At 33.6% G+C, this 24,511-nt stretch overlaps 1 protein-coding gene across 10 annotated transcripts in view; it reads left to right on the top strand.

Annotated features, from left to right (window-relative positions):
* TRIQK (triple QxxK/R motif containing) overlaps nucleotides 1-24,511 on the top strand; it is a 133,706-nt gene that overhangs the window by 70,577 nt on the left and 38,618 nt on the right. The window contains exon 1 of one of the 10 annotated variants that reach the window (XM_054656875.2): nucleotides 17,182-17,264. The exons of the other annotated variants lie outside the window; for them this stretch is intronic. The gene's annotated coding sequence lies outside the window, so the exon portion shown is untranslated. Of the gene's footprint in view, nucleotides 1-17,181; nucleotides 17,265-24,511 lie in introns of those variants that run through there. 10 annotated transcript variants of the gene reach the window in all.

Below are 24,511 nucleotides of genomic sequence, written 5' to 3'. Positions count from 1 at the left end.
AAAAAAAAAAAAAAGTAAAATAAAATAAAAAATAAAAAATAAATGGTAGGGAGTATGACACATAAAGGAGAAATATGGTTCAATCAGAGATTATTATTATGGCTAGTAATGTGAAAAAATTAGAAAACAACACTTAAAAATATTAATTGCTTTAGGCAGTTTATTCATTGAATAAAAGTTGTTTGCTTTCAAAAAAATCTCATTTTCTGATCTGAGCTAAATAGGGCAATTTTAAAGACAGGGGTTCAGAGTAGTTCATAGCCTTTTTATTACATTCATTTTTAAATGTCTTATTTGAAAGGGAATGTCCTGGTTTATGATTTTCATACTTTTTCCCTTTTAGAAAGAGGCAGATGGTATGAAAACTGGACTCCCTTATTTAAAGGGAATGTTGATATTTATAACCAAGCTTATCTCCAGCAAGATTTGTTTTTTGCAGCTGTTCCAGGTTGGAAAAAAATATTATATTAAAGCTCTGGCTTGTTTTTCTTTCCATATTTAGGGGGGGAGATCTCCAAAATGTGAAAAAGTGATGTTTGATTTTAAACATGAATGCAATGTAAACTGTGATTTTTTCCGTCTATATGTGAATTTTCTGTTTGTATGCTCTGATATTACTCTTTTTGTTTCACTGATCTATTTCCTAGATATATCACACTTGAGAAATAATTTACTCATTATTTTCTATATATCATCAAAGTATCCTAGGAAATGTAGTAGACTTTCATTAAGGCTTAGCCTTTGTTATTATTAAATAGGCCACTTTCTAATTTTCCGTTTTGATATTTTAGTCATTTTTTTTTCTACCCAGAGCATATTTTCACTGGGAAAGTAACTTTATTTTTAGTTCTTAATTATATTATTTAAGTTAAGATATATTTTTTTCTTTTTATTTTCTATTCTTTGCTTCTATTTTTAATTAGAAATGCTGCTTTTTTCTGGACATGTTTTAGTACTTTTTAAAATAACTTAATTGATAATTAACTGTATTTTATATCCTAAATTTAATACATATAGCTACCTCTTGGGGCACATGCTAAAACTAGAATGAATATCCATGCCTGCACATGCATATAATCTTTGAACAAATATGTATCTATATACATACCTATATGGTACATAAGAAGGAAAAAACAAATGTAAGTTGGTCACTAAGCTGTCCACAGCTGCACGAGCAAACACAGACTCTTGCTTAGTCATGTGAAGCATCTACAGACAGGCTGTACAGGACAAGGCAGTTAGATTGAGGAAGAAAAATAATTTATCTGCCAACATCTTCCTATCTCTCATTTCACATTGGTCAAAGCTCACCTTATGGTATGTTACTGTCCCTATACTTTCAGATTATGTCCCCTGACCCCAGTAGGCAATTGTTGGGGAAGCATCCTACACCGTATGCTTTGTGGCTTCACTGGAATCTGGAGGTGGCAGGAGGAACTGAGCTTCCACGTGTCAGGGTGTAGATATTGCTGTAGCTGTGAAAGTGGTGATAGGGCTGTGCCTTCATCTTCACTACAGGGGAAGCAACATCAATCAGTGGTATTGGAAAATGAGTTGAAGGTAATGGCCAGTGCTGTCCATTGGGCAAGTGACTGAAAGTCCAGTATGTAGTGAATTGGGTGAGATACATAAATTGGGCCCAACATAGGATAATGGGTAATGATTGCATCTGGCCAGCTTCTTTAAAAATTATTTATCATATGTAAATATGCCTTTGACAGTACCTACACCACAGTCAGCACTCATTATCTATTTAATTTTTTTATTAACTTTGTTTTAGTAAGATATAATAAATATACATATTTATAGGGTACAGTAAGATGTTTTAATACATGTATACGTTGTGCAAAATCAAATCAGGGCATTTAGCCGGCATATCCATCACCTTATATATTTATCATTTCTTTGTGGTGAGAACATTCAAAATTCTCCTATCTATTTTAAAATATACAATACCATATTTGTTAACCTTAGTTATCCTAATCTACAATAGAACACGAGAATTTATTCCTTCTAACTGTAACTGTGTACTGTTAACCAAAATTTACCTGTACCCTCCTCCTTTTCCCTTGCTAGCCTCTGTTGACCACCGTTCTGCCTTCTACTTTTATGAGGTCAACTTCTTTAGATTCCACATGTAAGTGAGATCATGCTGTAGCTGTCTTCCTGTGCCTGGCTTATTTCTCATAACATAGTGTCCTCAAGATTTATCTATGTTGCCATGAGTGCCAGGATTTCATTCTTTTTTATGGCTGGATAGTATTTCATTCCATACATATGCTTCATTTTATTTATCCACTTATTCGTTTATACAGACTTAGGTTGATTTCATCTCTTGGCTATTGTGAATAGTACTGTTATAAACACTGAAGTGCTGATACCTCTTTGACAAACTGATTTTATTTGTTTTTGAATATATATCCAACAGTAGGATTGCTGGGTCATATAGTAGTTCTATTTTTTTTTTTTTTGAGTAACCTTCACACTCTCTTCCATAATGGCTGTACTAATTTACATTCCCACGACAGTGTGTAAGAGTTTTCCTTTTCTCCACATGCAAACCATTTGCTACTTTTTAATTATCTTTTTGATAATTGCCATTTTAACAGGTGTAAGGTGCTGTCTTGTTGTTTTAATTTGCATTTTCCTAATGATTAATGATATTTTAATATAACTGTTGGCCATTTGTATGTCTTCCTTTGAGAAATGTCTATTCAGGTCTTTTGCACATTTTCAAAATGGGATTATTTGGGTTTTTTTTTGTATTGAGTTGATCGACTTCCTAATATAGTCTGGATATATAGTCCTAATATAATCTGGATATTAACAGATGAATAGTTTACAAATATTTTCTTCCATTCTGTAGATTCTCTCTTTACTCTATTGCTTGTTTCCTCTGCTTTTTCCTCTTCTAAAAAGCTTCTAGCAGAATCCCATTTGTCTATTTTTTGCTTTTGTTGCCTATGCTTTTGGGATCTTACCCAAAAAAATCCTTGCTCAATCCAATGTGTGTCCAATATGGTGTTTTCCCTGTTTTCTCCTAGCATTTCTCCTAGCAGTTTTATTGTTTCAGGTCTTATATTTAAGCCTTTAATTCATTTTGTTTAATTTTTGTATATAGCAAGAGATAGGAATCTAGCTTCATTCTTCTGTATGTGGATGTCCACTTTTCCCAGAACCATTTATTGAAGAGACTGTTCTTTTTCTATTCTGTGTTCTTGGCACCTTTGTTAAACATCAGTTGGCTGTAAGTGTATGGATTTATTTTTGGGTTCACTATTCTGTTTCATTGTCTCTGTGTCTGTTTTTATGCCAATGCCATGCTGTTTTGGTTATTGTAGCTTCATAGTATATTTGAAAGTCAGGTAATGTGATGCCTCTAGCTTTGTTCTTTTTTGCTCAAAATTGCTTTGGCTATTCAGGGTGTTTTCTGGGTCCATATGAATTTTAAGATAGTTTTTTTCCACTCATATGAAGGATGTCTTCGGGATTTTGACAGGAATTGCATTGAATCTGTAGATGATTTTGAGTAAAACAGACATTTTTACAATAGTGATTCTTCCAATTCATAAACATGGAATGCTTTTCCATTTATGTATGTCTTCAATTTTTTAATCAGTTTTTAAAAATAGTTTTCACTGCAGAGAGTTTTCACCTCCTTGGTTAAATTTATTACTAAGTGTCCCATTTTTTTTTAGCTATTGTAAATAGGATTGTTGTCCTTATTTCATTTTTAGATAGTTTGCTTTTAGTATATATAAATACCACTGATTTTTGTCAGCCAAGCGTAGTGGCTTATGCTTGTAATCCTAGCACTTTGGAAGGCTGAGGCAGGCAGATTGCCTGACCTCAGGAGTTCAACCAGACTGAGCAACATGGCGAAACTCTGTCTTTACTAAAATACAAAAAATTAGCCAGGCGTGGTGGCAGGCACCTTTAGTCCCAGCTACTTGAGAGGCTGAGGCAGGAGAACTGCTCAAACCCCCGAGGCAGAGGTTGTAGTGAACCAAGATTTTGCCACTGAACTCCAGCATGGGCAACAGAGCTATACTCTGTCTAAAACAAAGAAGAAATACTACTGGCTTTTGTATGTTGAATTCAAATCCTGCAGCTCTAGTGGAATCTTTAGTATTTTCTCCATGTAAGATAATGACATCTGCAAACGGGCACAATTTAAATTCTTCCTTTCCAACTTGGAGGCCTTTTAATTCTTTCTCTTGCCCAATTTCTCTGGCTAGGACTTCCAGTACTATGTTGAACAGAAGTGGTAAAAGTGAGCATCCTTGTCTTGCTCCAGATCTTAGAGGAAAGCTTTCAACTTTTCCACATTCAGTATATTAGCTGTGGGTTTGTCACATATGGCCTTGATTGTGTTGAGGTGCGTACCTTCTATATCTAATTTGTTGAGAGTTTTTATCATGAGGGGATGTTGAATTTTGTCAAATGCTTTTTCTGCATCTGCTGAAAAGATCATGTGGATTTTGTCATTCATTCTGTTAATGTGATGTATAATATTTATTGATTTGCATACGTTGAACCATCCTTGCATCCTGGGATGAATCTCACTTGATCAGAATTAATGATATGGGCTCTTCCTAGTATTTTGTTGAGGATTTTTGCATCTATAACCATCAGAGTAGTTTTCTTTTTTTGTTCCATCCTTGTCTGATTGCATTATCAGAGTAATTACGGCCTCATAGAATGAGTTTGGAAGTATTCCCTCCTCTTCAATTATTTGGAATAATTTTAGTAAAATTAGTGTTCATTCTTTATTAAATGTTTGGTAGAATTCAACAGGGAAGCTATCATGCCCTGGGATTTTCATTGATGAGAGACTCTATTACTAATTTAAGCTGGTTAGTTATTATTGTTCTGTTCAGATTTTCTATTTCTTCATGATTCAATCTTGGTAGGTTGCATGTTTCTAGGAGTTTATCAATTTCTTCTACATTATCCAATTTGTTGTCATACAGTTGTTCATAACTATCTCTTGTGACCTTTTGCATTTTTGTGATTTCAGTGCAATGCCTTCTTTTCCATCATTAATTTATTTGAGTCTTTTCTCTTTTTTAAAAATGTAGTTTGGCTAAGAGTTTGTTAATTTTGTTTCTCTTTGCAAAAAACAACTAACTCTTCATTTGTTGACTTTTTGTATTTTTTTAGTTTCTGTTTTATTTATTTCTGCTCTGATTTTTATTTCCTTCTTTCTATTGATTATAAGTTTCATTTCTTCATTTTTCTAGTTCCTTGAGGTGCAATGTTATGTTGTTTATTTGAGATCTTCTTTTTTGATGCTGGCATTTATTGCTCTAAACTTATCTCTTAGAACTGCTTTTGCTGTATCTCATAGGTTTTGATGTGTTTTTATTTGTCTTAAGAAATTTTAAAATTTCCCTTTTGGCTGGGTGCAGTGGCTCATGCCTGTAATCCCAGAGCTTTGGGAGGCCAAGGTGGGCAGATCACCTGAGGTCAGAAGTTCAAGACCAGCCTGGCCAACAGGGAGGCTAAAATACAAAATAAATACTCCACTAAAATACAAAAATTAGCTGGGTATGGTGGCAGGCACCTGTCATCTCAGCTACTTAGGAGGCTGAGGCAGGAGAATTGCTTGAACCCAGGAGGCGGAGGTTGAAGTGAGCCAAGATCACGCCACTGGACTTCAGCCTGGGTGACAGAATGAGACTCTGTCTCAAAATAAATAAATAAATAATAAATAAATTTACCTTTTAATTTCTTCATTGACCCATTCATTTTTCAGAAGGATGTTGTTCAATTTCTATGTATTTGTAAAGTTTCTAAAGTTCTTCTTGTTATTGATTTCTAGTTTTATACCATTGTGGTCAGAAAGATACTTGACATTATTTTAGTTTTCTTAAATTTATTAAGACTAGTTATGTGGTCTAACATATGATCTATCCTGGGAAATGTTCCATGTGCAGTTGAGTAGAATGTATATTCTTCAGCAGTTGGTTGTAATATTCTGTAAACATCTGTTAGGTTCTTTTGGCCTAGAGTGCAGCTTAAATTCAATGTTTCTTTATTAGTTCTCTGTCTGCATGATCTGTCCATTACTGTAAGTGGTGTGTTGAAGTCCTGTGCTATTATTGTGTTGGAGTCAATTTCTCTCTTTATATCTACTAATATTTGCTTTATTTATTTGGGTGCTCCAATGTTGGGTGCATATATATTTACAAACATTAAATCCTTTTGCTGGAAAAGTCCATTTATTATTATATAATGACCTTCTTTGTCTCTTTTATGGTTTTAAAATTTAAAGTCTATTTTATTTGATATAAGTATAGCTACTCCACTCTCATTTGCTTTCCATTTGCATGCAATATCTTTTTGTGTTACTTCACTATCAGTTTGTTTGTGTCCCTGACAGTGAAGTGATTCTCTTGCAGACAATATACAGTTGGGTCTTTTTTTTTTATTATTAAATCTATTCAGCAACTCTAAGTCTTTTAATTGGAGAATTTAATCCATTTACATTTAAGGTGATTATTGATAGGTCTGTACATTTGAGAAGACAGCCCTGGCTTCTCACATTTACTGGAGTTCTTTGACACGGATAGAATTTCATTATTTTGTCTAGCCTGTGATTCATGAAGGGTCAGCTGGTGATGACCCTGAAGAGAATTTATGTATTCTCTAGTTGGCTGGGCCACTACCTTCGCTGTGATGTCAGATAATGCTACTCTCTGGGTTCTGCTGACTGGTGAGACCACTGACTGGGCTCTCCTATTAGGTGGAGCTGCTGGCTGGGTACTGCAGTGGCTTCTGGTCAGCCCAGATATAAGACATATTTCTTGGCTGGGTAATTCTGCTATTTGGGATCTGTGATTGGGCAAGGTTGCAGGCTGCAAGGTTAAGTGGAGTTGCTGCTCTGGACAGGTGGGACCTGAGGCTATGCTCCTTAGGAATGCATGATGAGGGTTTGCTTCCCTCTGGGTATGGTACCCTGGGATGGGCATTAGGCTGAACTGAGTGGCTGTTTGACCTCTCGGATCAAGCAGGACTAGTGCCTACATTTCTTCCAAATGCATAGAGATGGGAATCTCCCTGCCTGAGTAGGGTTGTAGGGTGGGTTTGTTGGCTGTGTTGAGCCACACTGCTTGCCTTCCCAGGTCAAATAGGTATAGCCCCTTTGCTTCTCTGAGATCTGTGGAGGAGGACATCTCTTTGCCTGGGGAGGTTGTAGGGTGAGCTGTTTGGTTGTGTGGAGCCATTGCTTACCTTCCTGGGCAAAGCCAGTGTGGCTTCTTTCCTTCTCTGATATCCCTTCATGTCTCTGACATCCATGAAGCTGGGAGTCTTCCTGCCTTATGGAGTCATTGGGTAGGCATTTTGGCTGTGTGGAGCTGCTGTTTACCCTGCTGGGTCAAGCCATTCTATCCCCTTTGCTTCTCTCAAATTCACAAATAAAACAATTCTGTGATCTCACACAGAGTGGGGAGATATTAAGATTTGGACCACTCAGAATGGCATGTCTTCATAATCAACCAGGGCATTTAGTTGAGACCCCACTGGGGATAATGTTTTAGAAGTAGGCTGATCTATACCTACATTAAAGGTTGCTTAGATGCAACCTAGAAAAAACTTAAGTAAAACCTGACCATACTGATTTTAACTCTCTTTCTCCTCTCAACAAAAAGCCCCAAATGTTTTAAAAGAGTAAAATAACATTTAGACATTAAACAATGTAACAATTGCAGTTCCATTATCTGGTAAAAATTACTAGTCATGCCACAGAGCAGGAAAGTGTGATTTATAACCAAGAGAAAAACAGTCAATAGAAATAGATCTATAAATGATAGATTTGGTAGAACTACCAGCAAAAAATGTAATCAGTTATTATATTTTTAAATATTTCAAGAAAAACCTTAACATAAGAGGAATATAGAAGATATTAGAAAGAATCAAAGGAACTTCTAGTGGTGAAAAGTATAATTTTTGAGTCACAAATTTCACTTTATGGTATTAACAGCAGATAGGACACTGCAGAAGACAAGTTCAGTGTGCTTGAAGATATTGCAGTAACGTTGATCCAAAATGAAAGGCAGAGTGAATAATTGCCCCTCCCGACAAAAATCAACAGTGCCTCGGTTAGTTATGAGACAATACATGGTCTCATATATGTGTAGATGTAGTCTCAGAATAGTAGCAGGGGCAGGGGAAGAAAGAAAAAGTATTTCAAGAAATCATGTCAGAAGTTTTTCCAAATTTGATGAAAATTACAAAACGATACATCTAAGAAGCTCAGAGAAGTCTGACCAGTATAATAGTAGACACACAGACACCAAAGCACATCAAAATTAAATTGGTGAAAACAATAATGCAAAAATCATTAAAAGTAACAAGTATGGGTGAGGAATATAAACTAAAGACAAATTTAAAATGGTTGGGGATGGATGTGTTAGTTAATTTGATTGTAATAATCATTACAAATTGTATACATATATCCAATCATGTTGTACACCTCGAATATATATATATCTCAATTAAAAATTTTAAAATATAAAAAGGTAAACCTAAAGATAACTTTGAAGACTGTTCCACAAAACTATCCCAGTTGGTAGACAAAGGAGTGTTAGCTTTCAAGTACTGTAAGAATAGTTGTGACCCTAGAACCCTAGAATTCTATTTGAAGAAAAATATTCTTCAAAAATTAAAGACAAAATAAAAGTTTTTGTGTCTAAACAAAAGCTGAGAGAATTTGTTGCCCAAAGACTTGCACTGCAAGTAATGTTAACGGAATGCTTCAGAAAAAAGGAAAATGAAACATCACACAAGAAACAAAGAGTATTGGAAATAGTAAATATGTAGGTAAATACAAAAGGCATTTTTATCATTTTTAAGGTTTTGAAAAAGATATGTTGACTCTTTACTGCAAAAATATTATCAATGGTTTATATTGATAAAAACATACATGTGAAACATATGACAATAATATCCCAAAGGATAGAGGGTTGAGATTGGAAGTTTACTTTTGCAAGATCTTATATGATATGTAGAGTAGTATAATATTATTTGAAGATAGATTATGAAAGGTTACATAATATGTATTATAAATTCTAGTAACTGCTAAAAATGTAAAACAGAGGAATGACTAATAAAAGTGAAGATGGAATAAAATACTAAAAAATGCTCAATTAATCCCAAAGAAGCAAGTAAAAAAAAAAAAACAAAGAAGATGAGGTAACAGCAGATGGGACAAATAGAAAATAAATTGTAGGATGAGGGATATAAATGCAAACATATCGATAATTACTTTAAATAAAATGATCTTAATTGTACATTTAAAACACATATTTTCAACTGGGTAAAACAAGCAAGACCCAGCAATATACTGTCAAGAAATCTGATTAAATAAATAACCCTGTGCAAGTGATCTTAATTGTACTTCCTCATTCCTGCTATATAACCACAGAATTTGGCGTTTATCATATGGGTGCATGTGTGTGTGTGTGTTGGTATAGGTATATTTTTCCCTAAATAATATTGACTATTGATTTTCATGTTTTAAGTTGTTTTGTAAGTGTATAAATACATGTGTCTTTGTTCACACATTTTAACTGCTTTATATTTCACTTATGAATAAATTAGTAGACATACAGAGTTTTATTTTCCTTTTTTGCTGTTATTAAAAACATTTTCAGTGAGTGTACTTACTAGTGTTTTTGTGCACATATAGAATTGTTTCCCTAGTTCATATAACTAGCAGTTGATTAATGGTTCTTGTAGGTACATAATCTTTAATTTTACTGGGTATTGCCACATTGCTCCCTCAAATATTTTATTAATTACTATTCTTACCTTATTGTAATAATCTGAGCTCCTATAACAGTTCAATAAGTAGTCATGCATATACTTTTAGAGGTATTCCATAGTATTTATAGCTGCTTTATAGATTTTGTTGCTATACTAAATTAGAATTTATATATAAACTTTATATATCATAACCTGGCTGAGCTCTTACAAATAATTTCATACAGATTCAAATATTTGTCTGTAGTTTCTCTCCACTTTGCCACCTGGGAGTCATATTATTTGTGAATCATAATGTTTCTTTTTCCTTTCCAATCCCCTATGCTCTTTCCCCTTTTGTCTTACTGTGCTATCTGGATGTCTCACTGCAATGTCTTTGTCTTGCTTATGATTTTTAAAAGAGAACTTTTAATTTTTCTCTATTTAGGATAATCTTTGCTTTGTTTGTTTGCCTATGTATCAACAGGGTAAAAAGTTCTTTTCTATTTCTATATACTAAATTCCTTGCTTTCTCCTTCCTGCCTCCCTCTGTTCATCCTCTATCTTTCTTCCTTCTCTCTCCCCCTGTAATAATGAATGGATATTGAGTGTAACTTTTATTTTTCTGTATTGATTGAGGTCTGTCAGTATTTTCCTCCTTTAATCAGTTAACAAGAATACTACTAAGATAATATCTAATGTTAAATTGCCCTTTCAGTTTTGTGATTAGCCCAGCTTCATCATGGAAAATTTTATCATTATGATTATACATACTGGATTTGGTTGTCTAATATTATGTTCAGGATTTTTATATTTGTTCATAAATAAGATTGGCTTGTAATTTTTCATTCTCATAATGATCTTGCCTTGTTCTCATTTCAAGATTCTATTAGCCTTATGAAATGAGTTGAGAAGTGTGCCAATTTTTAGGCTTCAAAAGAGTTTAATATTTTATATACCTGATAAAGCTTGTTGTAGGGATTATGTGTTCCTTGAATGGTTAATAAAACTTCCTTGTTGACCATTTAATCTTACCTGTTTTGTGTGTGTATGTCTTATTTTTTAAGGGTAGATTTTTAAACATTGATTGACTTAAAAAATTATAGTTCCATTGAATTTTATTCTATTTGATCTCTACCTTCTTCAGCTGCTATTGGTAAGTCTGTTTTTTAAGAAATGTGTTTTAATTTTTAAATTTATTGATATGGCATTTTTAATAGAATCTTCTTGTTATATAATGTTAATCTCTGCTGAATATTGAGCCTTTTTTAAAATATCTAATACTGTTTGTGTATTTTTTCTTATTCCGTCAGGACAAGAGTTTGTTCCATGTTATTATTTTTCAAAGGCTCAGTTTTTGTCTATGTTGATCATCCCTTTTGACTCTGTTTTTTAAATTTAATTATTTATTGCTTTTAGTTTATGACTTTTTGTATTTGAAGGACTTTATTCTTTTTCTATTATTTCCTTTTTGGTTCATTATTTTTCAATCTTTTGTCTTTTCTAATTTGTGCTTACTTATCACTTTAGCTACATTACTAATTTTTCAAAACTTTCTGTTGATGCATAATACTGTACATAAAGGAACGTGCACAAAACAGAATATGTAGATGGTGAATTTTCACAGAATGAACACGCTTTTAACCAAAACCCTGATTATTTTATTTTAGCAATAATTTCTAAACATTTGCTGTTGAAGTGTTTTAATATTTGTAGTTCACAACATTGATCAAGTTGGAATCTTTTATTACTCTTGAACAGTTTATTCAAAAGTATATTTTTCATATTTTCATTTGCTAGCTTTTCTTTGTTATTTTTTGTGAGACTGAATACTCTTAAAAAGGCCGACAATTAACTATCAAGCAGAACTTTGACATCTTTTTAAATGAAATACCTTATGAAAGGCATTACAGATTTGATAGAGTGGGAATTAGGGAATAGGAGATGGAAGATAAAAAGCTGGCACAAAGTAGAACTTCTGGTTTTTTGTTTGTATTACAGTTTAACTTGGGAAATTCTTTTCTCCATCAATCCATTGTAACAGGAAATCTACTTATGCTTTTTCGTATTGTACTATTCCGTCTATTTTTACTTATTTATTTGTTTCTACATAGTAGAGTTATATTAGCTAATAGCCTAGTGCTTATTTCCATTAACCTTTTTCCATGTTGTTTTCTCAATTTTTTAAGCTCAAAAATCTTTATTGTATTTCTCTAGTGGAAAAATTCGGTGGTATTTTAAAAGCATAATTTGCATCATAGTTGATAAATACACGTTATAATACCACAATCTGTTTGAAAACTAGCAGTCTGCAAATACTAACAAAGTGCTAATGCTATAATCACCTGGGACTTCGATATAATGAATGCGTTTAGTACAACTTCTATGAAATTGGATATAGACCAGTTGTTTTTATACTTTTGACATTTAATTACTAATAAAGCTCTTTTAAATAAGTCATACAGCATTTTGAAACTATTACATTGGAAGCAAAATTTCCATAAAGGGCCTTCTTATTGTTGTCTTGAGCTCTTTGTTTCCTCTTATATACTTAAGCTTATTTCAGTACACATAATTTCCATTAGTTTTAAGATATATATGCTTAAAAGTTATGTACTTATTGTTAGTTCTGTCTTAATATTTAAGGATGTGTTTCTCGGCATGAAAATAATTACCCTTAGCCTGATACATATGCTTATATATTCTATGTTTTTTAAACTGGAAGAGAGTTTAGCAATTGTGTAAGAAGGGAAACTGATTGACTTTGTCAATGTCATCTAGTCTTTCATTGAAAAGATGTGGCTAAGGTTTTATGCCTTCTTGTCTGGTACATTTCCCTACTATTCTTTATTTAGTCAAGGGATAAACATTGAACGTCTTTTGGAAACTATCCATGTACCAAACTAGAACTTGCTTTTTCAGTTCACCATTGAAATAGCCACCATTACAAAAATAATAGAGGTTTTTATTTTTTTCACACTTTCTCTCCTGCTCTCTCTGTGTGGAACTGAGTGACTTTCCCTAGTCACTTAAGGATTTTTTTGTTGAATTTGGAAACCTAATTACTTGAAATTGATAATATACATAGAAATGACTAAAAATTAGCATAAGTGATGCTTGCCGCTAAAATAGATCAAGGAGGTTCAGTGAGTGATATGTTATCTGTGTACTTTATAGTCAGAAGTGTGGGAATCACTGTGTTTAAACCTTAGATTAGGTGATGAATCAATATACAGAAACATGATTTCACAATATATATCTTGAATGTTAGCAATCTGATATAGACAAGCTATATTTTTAAATGTATAAATACCCATGTAAACATACAGTATGTGGCTACACATAGGACTGATGTTTTCTATCTAGAATCTTTATGCCTTAACTTCAAAGAACACTGGTTTTATTCTTTATCTACCCATTTTGCAGACAGTCATATGTTTAGGAGAAACAGACCCCATGGCCAGCTTCAGCAGTAGGTGTGGTTGGTTTAAGCACAGTCTCATTTTCCTTGCCATAGTGTGGAGCATATGTCTATAAGGTGTAAAATAAGGTGATAGACCTCTATGGGGTATTTAATATTTGATATTACCATTATCACCAAGTTGGTCTATATGAGCACAGGTTATTTATTCTGTAGATTTAATTCAAATCGGTTCTTATCCTTTGTTTCATAGGTGACTCACAAATTTTAGAAATATTAGGTATTAATTGTTTTGTAAAATATTATACAAAAAATTAAACATGAAAACTTTCATTGATAATAATGTCTGACAAGTTTCCTAATGTTAGAGAGGAAAGCTATGAATATAAATGTGGAAAGGGCATAGGAGAATGAGAGCTGTGTGATGTTGGATTGGAAATTGGAAGTACTGAGCTCACACCAATACATATATTTCCTAGCTCTCTCTCCTTAGAAGGCCTGTGAACAGTATCAGTTTATTAGAAATGAGCATATCTTGTCCCCAGATCTTGCTTTCTAAAAAACATTCTCTACTAAAGGAGAACTGGGCCCTTAGAGAAATGGCAGGTCCCAGGGCAGGAGCAGGGAAAACACACACTAAACCGTAAATATCTGTGTGTCAGAAAATAAAGAGGTTCTTAAAAAAGGACGGTGATATGCCAAAAGGACACAAACCACCTTGAAGGAACTTTCACTGGCCAAATCCAGGACAATTTGGGAATCAAAATTTTAAAAATGATATACATTAATTCTAACTAATTGAATAAAAAAAATCTATCAGTACATACTGCTATAAACACATATATGAATAAATAAATGGAGAGAAGGAAATGCTTTTTAATAAAGTAGGATACTAACTAATAAATATGGAAGAAATGAGGAAATTATAAAATCATCACATGGCACCTGTCAGAATATAATTAATTCAACCAAGAAACATCAATAAATGCTAACCAAGTAGTGGTAAATTTGATGAATAGGATATTTACATAGTTTCAAAGCACCTCCACACCAAATACTTATTAATTACAAAGGGGAAAAGACTAAATTCTCTCTCAGTGGAGAAATTAGGCAGGTACCACCTTAATCAAGTGATCCAAGTTAACACTGTCAAAAGAGGATAGCATGCAATGAGAACACTGTATTGGTCAGTTTAGTTAAAACAAACAAAAAAGGTAGAAAACAGGAGAAACTTGCTAGTTAAAGGAAAAATAAGAAATTCACATTGATTATGCCTTGTTAGAATGATGCTAGATGTATGATTGAAGAAGTTAGGGGTAGGTATATAGGACCTTGGAATATATTTGAGGGAATGAGGTACCCAAGGAGGGCGTAATATATAAAGTGAACGAATTATGGGGAACATGGGAACACAAACGCCATAGTTTCATAGGCAGCTAGAGGAAGAATGCTAATGAAAGAGGTAAAGGAGAAATTGAAATGTAGAAGGAGAATCAGGAAAGTGCTGACTTGGAAGCCAATGGCTTGAAGTTTGACGACAGAGTATTCAGTAGTGCCATGTGCCAGAGGATGATTTTGTAAATAAGGACAGTCTATCTCAGCATAACCTACTATTGTGATATTCTCATATCTGTTTCAGGTATTGCCTAAAATGTTAATCTGTTTTCTGAAATGCAGTATTTTAAAAGAAGACTTGCCATTCTTTCCTGGTACCGCAACACCTTATGGGTGATAAAACTAACTGAGCTATGGTGTATGGTAAACTGTCCTTGTGTGCTTCATAGTTGGGGCAAGGGCTGTCCTGGATGGTCCTGGTTTAAGTTTATCTTGCTGTAATGAATGGGGCCCTCTTTCACTCTCAAAAGTGTTCTGGCTTGGATGGTAAGTTATATGGTCATCCTATTATAGGTCTCTGATGACAGGATATTCCTTTATCACAAGCTGGGGAAATGATAAGCATGTCTCTTAGCCAGTTCTTGATATCTTTTATCGTTAACCAAAATGCTTATTTTGTTCTGTTATGATCCATTTTAATTAGCTTTCCAATAATCTAGGCCTCTATTTCCCAAACTTTACATTAAACAGAGGCTTCATGGGATGATAATGTGCATTGTTTGAGAAATCGGGCAAGTAATATTGGGTAATGTGACTTATGTAAGCCCCCTCTTAGATTGACAGAGCACATGCATGTAGAGACTCAGAAAAGGTTTTCAGTAGACTTCCCAAACTTATTAATAGTAATTTTATCCTAAAACTACCAAATTTTGGGAACTTGGTTCACGTTTTGTTTCAATGTAAAATGCATATAAATTAAGAAAAATAAAAATTTTAACATTGGATAAAACAAACTTGGTTATTAGTAGTGATTTTGATAAGACTTAAAGTGTATCAGAACATTTTGTTTACACTGAACACAGATGTATTACTCAGAAATTCTTAGTCAAATGCAATTAACATTTGGGCTAAACATAAAGGCAGTGTCTTTTTTGCTAGTAAATTTTTGTTTCAGAAAAATTTATTGAAAATTCTGAATCATAAGAATTCACTAATATTCCATTAGAGCCAAGAAAAGGCCATTCATATAGAGGAATTATGATAAAAGAAATTACATCCATTTAGTCAGGAATTACAGAGATAAAAGTATATACCATCTGAGATGTTTACGTTTAGAGCTTATTGTTTTCCTTCATTTTTTAGCCCAGTTTTTGGTACCAGCTGGATGAAATAAAGTTTTTTTATTCCTGTGATAATTCAAACAATCTTGAGTTTTATTTAATTTTCTTAAAATAATCCAATTTAGGGGGATTGTAAGCATTGAAAACTCAGTTTGTGATCTTTAGATCATAACCCTGTTTTCAATTACTCTTTGTCTCATCAGGAAAAGCAGTCTGAAGGTTTGTCGGGTAATAGTCAAGTGGATATGAAACTGCCCTTTGTGAACCTCAGAATCCCTGAAGCTAATGGTACCCTTGCTTCTTCTCATTCCTTTTGTTTGATTAAGCTCTTAGCGTGCAGTGGTACAAGCTGCCTCCCTTACTGGCTTTACCTCAGAATTGTAGATGTTTGTTCTTTTTACATGTTTGGATATGTGTTTCTTCTTGTATTAGCACTTTGTAATCCTGAAAACAGGGTCTGCAGTTTCATTTGTTTGGTATCATATTATTGTAATCTTTTTTTTTTTTTTTTTTTTTTGGAGACCTAGTCTCGCTTTGTTGCCTAGGCTGGAGCTCAGTGGCTCAATTCCGGCTCACTGCACCCTCCACCTCCCGGGTTCAAGCGATTCTCCTGCCTCAGCCTCCTGAGTGACTGGAATTACAAGCATGCACCACCAAGACCAGTTAATTTTTTGTATATTTAGTAGAGACGTGGGTGGGGGGGTGTTTCACCATGTTAGCCAGGCTGATATCAAACTCTCGACCTCTGGTGATCTGCCCGCCTTGGCCTCCCAAAGTGCTGGGATTACAGGTGTAAGCCACTGTGCCCAGCCTATTGTAATCTTTTTAAAATTTATTTATTTATTTATTTTTATTTTTTATTATACTTTAAGTTCTAGGGTACATGTGCACAACTTTTAGAAAGTTTTTAAAACTTTTAGAAAGAGCAGTTTACATAAAAAAGTCTTTATTTAAAGGATAGTGTAATTTATGCGATTAATTACTTTTTAGTTTGACTACTAAGAGTTACATTATAGACCAATCCTAGCTTAACTAACCTATCTTCTTTTACAAATATAATCCAGAAGATTAACTCAAGTACATTTCCCATACTGTTGAAGTCAAACCCTGGTGAATCATAACAATCATTTTCGTACTTGAAAAAATTGCTATTTAATAGAAGTTATCTCCCTCATGTGGCCTTTCAGATTTGAAATGCCTATCCCTTTTATATTTGTGAAAAGTTTAGAATTTAAAAATATAATTCCATGGGACCCAGCTAATGCAGCACACCCCTCCCCCAATGATGAGCATTGTTGATGATGCTTACAAGGCAGCTTTTTGTCTATTCCAGGCAGTATAAATTTAATGTGTTGTTTTCAAGTGTGTCATGTGTCCAGATGCCACAACAATCTGTGCATTAAAAAAGCATTAAAATAAAAGTAAGTAAAATATTTGTGGGTATTTTTTGGTGGGGGCTGGGTTATTTGTGACATAATTATGTTTAGATTAATTAATTCTATTAGGTTTTGGGAAAAACAAGTGCTTTGTTTTCTTATTTCTTGTTTTAAACATTTTGTAATGTAGATTTCTAATGCTCCTCTACCCTCGTCAGCCACCCCATACCTACTTCTAGATTACCTGTTTTTGTTAATGACATTACCATCTGTCTAACACAATATTTGCCAAGTATGGTCCACTAGCCACCTGAATTTGAAAACTGGCAGGGAGTAAGTGCTTATTCAAAATGCTGCTTCCTTAGCCACTCCCCAACATTATTGACTGGGTATTTTTGAAGGGTGAGGCCTGGACTTTGTATTTTAGCTAACTATCACTAAAATTGAAAAACATTGTCATCTTCAGTTTTTCCTCTGCCTCATTGCCCCCATCCAAGCTGTTCCTATATTCTAAAAAGTAAAACACCAAATAGAACTTCCTTTCTACTTGTTGCATTGATTTATCACTTGGTAGATTACTTTTGGAACTTAGCTGCATTTTTCTAGCCTATTTAGTTAACTTCAAACCTCCTAGTCTTTCTAATCTTATTAAAAAGTATCTGATTTGGTTACCTCACTGCACTAAATCCTTTTATGTTTTCCTACTGAATTCAGAAAAAGTCTAAAGTTTCAGGGGATCATTAGAAACGTCCACAATTTGATCATGCCACCCCAACCAGGCCTTGCTGGTCCACCAGAGAGGCTGAAGGGCTTCACAGTCCCTGCTCAGGCCTCCCATCTACTTCCAGCTGTGTTTCTCAAATGCTAATATGCAAAAGAATTGCCTGTGACCTTGTTAAAAAGATAATCAATGGTTCTCAAACTTTAATGGTGGCAGTAATCACATGGGAAATTTAAAAACAAAACAAAACTGGAGATCCATATACTTTAGCCCCTAAGATTCTGATTGAGTAGGACTGTGATGGGGCCCAGGAATATGCATTTTCATGAGTATCCCAGACAACTCTAATGGTGATTATGGACCATACTTTGACAAATACTGATCTGGACCCTCCAGTTGCTCCCAATGAATAGGTGGTACTAACTAGACTCTTGAGATCTGAGGCTTTCTTCTATGGTGCTGAATTCTAGCCAGCTGACCTTTCCTGGAGGGATGGGGACTCCTCCATTTACCAAGGCTACAGCTGACTCCTGGAGAGGCCTGAGTACTCATTGCAGTTTTGAAATAAAGGTAGTTCAAGATACTACACATTCCTGTTAACTTTTCTCACTGCCCTACCTGACCCATTTGGTTATAGGTCCTCCACTCAACACTTATGCCCATATTATTCTGTATTATCTTTGGTTTTTCATGGACTAGTCTCCTGCTATTTCCTTCCCTCTCTATTTTTTTATATCCCCCTTGAACCCAGTTAATCCCAAACGCTTTATTAATTTTACCTCTTGACGTTAATTGGAACTTGATTCTTCTTACAAGCACCGCTTTCCTGAAGCCATCTTAAATGGAAACTATTCTTCCATTGTTCACATACCTGTGGATCAAGAGGTTGATTTTTATCATTTTATTTTTTTATTGCCACTTCCAGAACATTTACATTTCCTGCACATAAAAGCAAACAAGACAAATCAAACAAGAAGCCCAGCTCCTTAGTGATTCATTCCATTTGACTGTAGTGTCCTCTACCTCTCTCTTTTGCTGTTTATCTATGGACATCCAGGTCCCTTCTCAGTCTTTCTAACTGAGTCTTTCTTTGTGTCCTCACCCAAATCCTGCTACTATCCTGGGTACCCTCATTATTCACATGTATGACATATGCATTATCCTGGTCTTTCAGTTCCTTAACGTATCTGCCATAATGTTTTCCTACCACTTAAGTCCTTCTGGACCAAAACTTACTCTATCTCAATAATAATATTAATCGCCTTACACTCACACTGACTAGTGACCTTTAATAACCTTTCTTCTCTAGTAAAATAACTTTCACTCCTAGTATTTGGTTTTTGGTTATTTTTTTACTCCCAAATTTTGTTATTTGGTTTTTTTTACTTTCAAATTTGGTTATTTAACTTTATTAAGTCCAAAGATTGTTCCACTTTCTGCTTAACTCTAAACCACTACTGTCTTCACTTCCTTTTCTACCTTTAGATACCGTAGAACATCAAGTCACCCACTTTTTAGAGTATCCTAAAGTTTTCTGTCATGCCTATCTGGGAAAACTTAAATTCTACTTACTCTAGTAGACTACCCTTCCCTATGTCAGCACTAAGTAGCTAAGCACTCAGAAAGAAAAATATTATTTGCAATCAGATAGTCCAGTGCTATAATAGATTCATTTTTTTTGTAATAGGTTACAATTTTTTTTGGTCTCTTAGTGTTGCCCATAAATCCTGTTTTCGTTTTTTATTTTTATACTTTTTAGAGATGAGGCCTCAACTCTGTTGCCCAAGCTGGAATGCAGTGGCATGATCAGAGCTCACTGCAGTCTTAAACTCCTGGGCTCAAGAGATCTTCCCACTTCAGCTTCCAGAGTAGCTGGTATTACAGGCACAAGTGACTGCACCCAGTTAATCCTGTTTTCTTTAGACAACTCTTTCCATTCCTCCACAGCATTAATTCCAGCTCTGCACTTGCAAACCTCCAAACTTCCCACCTTTCCTTTCTCTCATAAGGAGATAATCTTGCCTTTAACTTCATAGTGAAAACAGAGCTACTGCATAGATATCCCTCTACTTTTGATTACCAGACCTCAAGTCTTATGTGTAATTTTGCCTGTTATTTTCTCTTTTTCTTGTTAAAGTGACTCATGGAGGTAGTGTGCTATGATTATTACTTGAAATGAATACTGGATTCTATGCTTTCATACTTTTTTTTTCTGTATTTTCACCCTCTCACTTTCTGGTTGTTCCTCCCAATTATTATTTAGACCAACTCAAATTTTCATCTTTAATCAGAAACAAGCCCTAAAGAGTAAAAACAAAGTATAACAAAAAAAATCTCTTCCTCAACCTCAGTTCCTTTCTACTTACTATGCTATCTGTCTCCTTCCTTGTATTTATTTTATAATGGATTGGTCTGTAATTTTCATTTCTGCTTTCTTACCTCTCACTTATTCTTTAGCCCATAGGAAGTATTTTTTTCAAGTATTTTCAAGGGAGTAGAGGTCACCATTGTCAAGTGATGCTACAAGAACAAATAACACTGATGAATGACCATTTAAGTACAGAGACATCATTGTTTCTTTTTCTCTGCATAACATTGTTGAGATTTATCTCTATTGCCTATGTTCAGTATTTTTTTTTTTTTTTGCTTGGTAGTATTACACTGTATGAATAAACCACAGTTTATCAACTCTTCTGTTGATCAATATTGGGGCTGCTTCCAATTTTTTTTTTTTTGGGACATAGTCTTGCTCTGTTCCCCAGGCTGGAGTGCAGTGGCGCGATCTTGGCTCACTGCAAGCTCTGCCTCCCGGGTTCACGCCATTCTCCTGCCTCAGCCTCCCTAGTAGCTGGGACCACAGGCACCAGCCACCATGCCCCCAATTTTCAACTATTATGAACAAAGCGGCCATGACCATTTTTGTAGAAAGTATTTTTGTAACCATATACATTTATCTCTCTTACATAAATATCTGGGAATAGAAGTGCAAAAATTGCTGGTAGTTAACTTTGTAGGAATGGTCAATTTTATAAAGAAGTTGTACCAGAAATTTCAGTTGCTCCACATTCTCTTCAATATTTTGTATATGAAATATTTTTTATTTGAGCCATTCTAGTAGATATGTAGTAGAATCTCAGTTCTAATTTTAATTTGCACTTTGCTGATTACTACTGGTGTTAAGAACTTTTTCATGTGCTTGTCATTTATATATCTTATTTGCTGAAGTTTCTAGTTCCTGTTCAAGTTTTTGACCCCTTTTTAAATTATTAGGTTGTATACCTTATATTATTAGTTTTTAATGCATTCTGGATGCAAATTATTTTGTCAGATACATATGTTATGAATACTATCTATCTGTAATAACCTATTTTCTTATTGGTGTCTTGATAAGCAAATATTAATTTTGGTGTAATCCAGTTCATCCTTTTTTTCTCTTTTATGATATATCCTACTATGTTTTCTTCAATAAATATTTGCCTCTACAAAGTCATGAATATAATATTTTCCCTAGTAACTTTGTTGTCTTAGCTACTTCGTTCAGTTGTACGATCTATCTTCAATTAATTTTTGTGTATGATATGAGATAGGGGTTAAATATTTTTGGTTGTTTGTTTTGTTTTTCATGAGGAAATATATTTGTTCTAGCACTATTTCCTAATACTGTATTTTAGTTCTGTAGTTTGGCTGGAAGGTGAGTCCCAACGACTAAGATTTCTTTTCTGGAACATGACTTTTTAGGTTTACACAGATAAGTGTCCTGTACTTACTTTTCGTATAAATTTTCGTATCAATGTTGGCAAGTGATCAGGATTTTAGAAATCATGTTTTCGCATATTTCAGTTTTTAGATACTTTTTCTGAAGCTATAAAGGACATTAGTTTGTCAAAGTGTAGGTGAACTGGGCACTTTGATCTCTGAAAACTTTAGAATAACAACTGTTAAGCTCTCCAGTTTTATACAGTACAAATTTGTTCCTCAGTGTAATAACTTGTCTCAATGACAATATGATAATACTATTAATATGAGTAATACATATACTTAATTGAAATAATTAATATGACTTATAATATTGAAATAATTAATATTACTTATAATACTGCATTTTAATATTATAATTGTGTATACCTTGTCCACTTCACACTTGATAGTCTTTCAAAAGACCTTTTTTTTTTCATTTCCTTAAGTGTGGAGAACTATCTCTGAATATCTGAATCATGAATGATGCCTGTTAGGCAAGATCTGAATGATTACTCAGAGATGACTCTTGTGTGCAATATTACAATATATAGGTTTCACAAGTGGGGATGTATTGAAAAGACATTTAAAGCAAATTGCAGAACATAGTAAATTCCTGGAAACACGAATGAGCTTGTCAAAGTCAAGGAAGTAAAAGCTGAATTTCCTAGTGCACTGGAACATGAGAAAGGAACACATGACAAATTCAGATCATTAATGGTTCTTAATATTAAGGATTTTTGCTTTATCTAGGAAATGTGTCATCATTTCAATGACTTAAATATGTTAAGTGAATGAACAACTTTAAATTTGTAATACTCTGGAAATGGTTAATGTGCGATAAGATCAGGGACAAATATCTTCTGTGTTTATTATATCCTCAGCATCTAGCATGAGGTTGTATTTTCATGATCGGTTCTCAACTTTGATCCAGCCATAACCAAATACCTTTTCTGCCTAACTATAGCTTCATGTTTAACGAAGAGTTTTCTTAGTAAGTGTATTTCTTTTAGCCTTAAAAACTAAGATAATTATTTTTTCTGTGGACATGGGTTGAACTTTTTTTAATAACCTGTGTTTTGATATGTATTTAAATGTCACAGTCTGGATTTAATGCTTTTTCTGGAAGCAGAGACATATGTGAAGGCTTCAGATTTCTTATTTCTTTACTTGTTCTTTCTGGATTTCATAAAAAAGGTATAAATGAGCAATAAAATAACTTGGTCGGAAGGTGATTGAATATAATACTACCTTTGTTTTTGAAGGTCACATATTATGCTTTAAAATACAGTTCGCAAAATTGCTCTGGAAAATTCAGGTTAAGAAAGCATACTAAAAACAAAAATGCTATGTTTAATCTTAAAAGTCCTAACGAGTGTAAAGTTTAATTAGATAAAAATTAACTGAATTATTTTAATATCCAATTTAGGTATTAAATAAAATCAGCATTTTTCTTCTTTAAATATGTGTTATCAAGTTTCAAGAATGTTGGAAACTTCTGTGATGATTTAATCTGAAATCATTCCTACAGCAAAATTCATAAATAATAAATATTATCTTATTAATCCATATTTCAGTTTAGCTAGGTCTCAGAGCAAGTTAGTTCCTCAGGGAATGCAGTGTTCTTTACAAAAAAAGGTGATGAGACATAATCTCCAAGGAATTAAATTGTGAAAACAATCTTGGTATTGTACATGCTAATATAAGTCTGTTATTCCCTTTCCGCATCTATCACAACACATTTTAAATTGTGGCTGATCTTGTATGCAAGTAGCTGTCTTATTAGAAATTGCGGCTGTATGTGCTAATGTCTCCCTGGATTTCTTGGGAGTTTGCTATCTAACCATCAAAGCAATAGAAATGAATGATGATTACTGCAAGGCTTTGAAGAACAAAGAAAAGTCAGAACATTTTAAAGGTTCTACATGTCTGAGTCATTGACAGTTTGCACCATATAGTTGAATAGGTATCTCTTTAGGTCATTTAAAATAGCCTCAATGTGTTTATTAGTAAGGCAAAATGCTTTCTGTTTTTTTGTGTGTTTCTTGCAGCTAATAAAATGTAAGTAATTTATGTAAGAATGTGTTCTATAAGCATTTTTTGTTTTATCATTTGGTAAAACGTTATTTTACTTACTGTATAGAATATAATAATTTCAAAGACAATGAGAAAGTTTAAATTTTGAAATTTTGATTAAATATTACCAAACCACTAAAAATAACTAGAACAAAAATTTTAAACCAGTTTTTCTCTAATGTATCTTGGTTGAAATTCTTTTATAGCTTTTATATTCAGTGATTATTATACATATAAAATGTCTGTTCATAGAGCATAGGCCCCTCTGAAAATTTAGATTCTTTAGATTTTTCCATGGCATAATTTTTAATGTGAAGTATATTAACATATAAGTAAAATTCAGCCACTTTGGTGAAAATATATTTTTGATAAACCTCTTACTTTTTTATTTTCTGTAGGTAGTGAATGAATAAAGTATTGACCTCTGAAGTGTTATCTCTGCTGGGATGTTGGCTTAAATGACTAGAAAGGAATTGGGGGAAGCATAATGAGTAACCATTTTGGCAGATAGCCTCAGTGATTTGCTTTAAGAAAAAATTAAGCATAGTCTGTAAAGGCAAAGAACAAAACTAAATTGAAAAGGGAATAATATCTTGAGTGTTTATTCATTTAATCCAACTTCTCTCCTAAAACGGAGTGGTATCTTCCCTAGCCACACACAATTAAGATTAAAATAACTTGATTCCTATTTACAATTAATAAATGCAAAATACTATGCAAATAGGATTGCTATACGAATAAATTATAATGTATCTATTGA

The sequence above is a fragment of the Pan troglodytes genome, chromosome 7 (genome assembly GCF_028858775.2).
Source record: "Pan troglodytes isolate AG18354 chromosome 7, NHGRI_mPanTro3-v2.0_pri, whole genome shotgun sequence".
NCBI classification, from domain to species: Eukaryota; Metazoa; Chordata; class Mammalia; order Primates; family Hominidae; genus Pan; species Pan troglodytes.
Note: the sequence above shows the minus strand (reverse complement) of the source record. Positions and strands in the feature narration are given on the sequence as shown.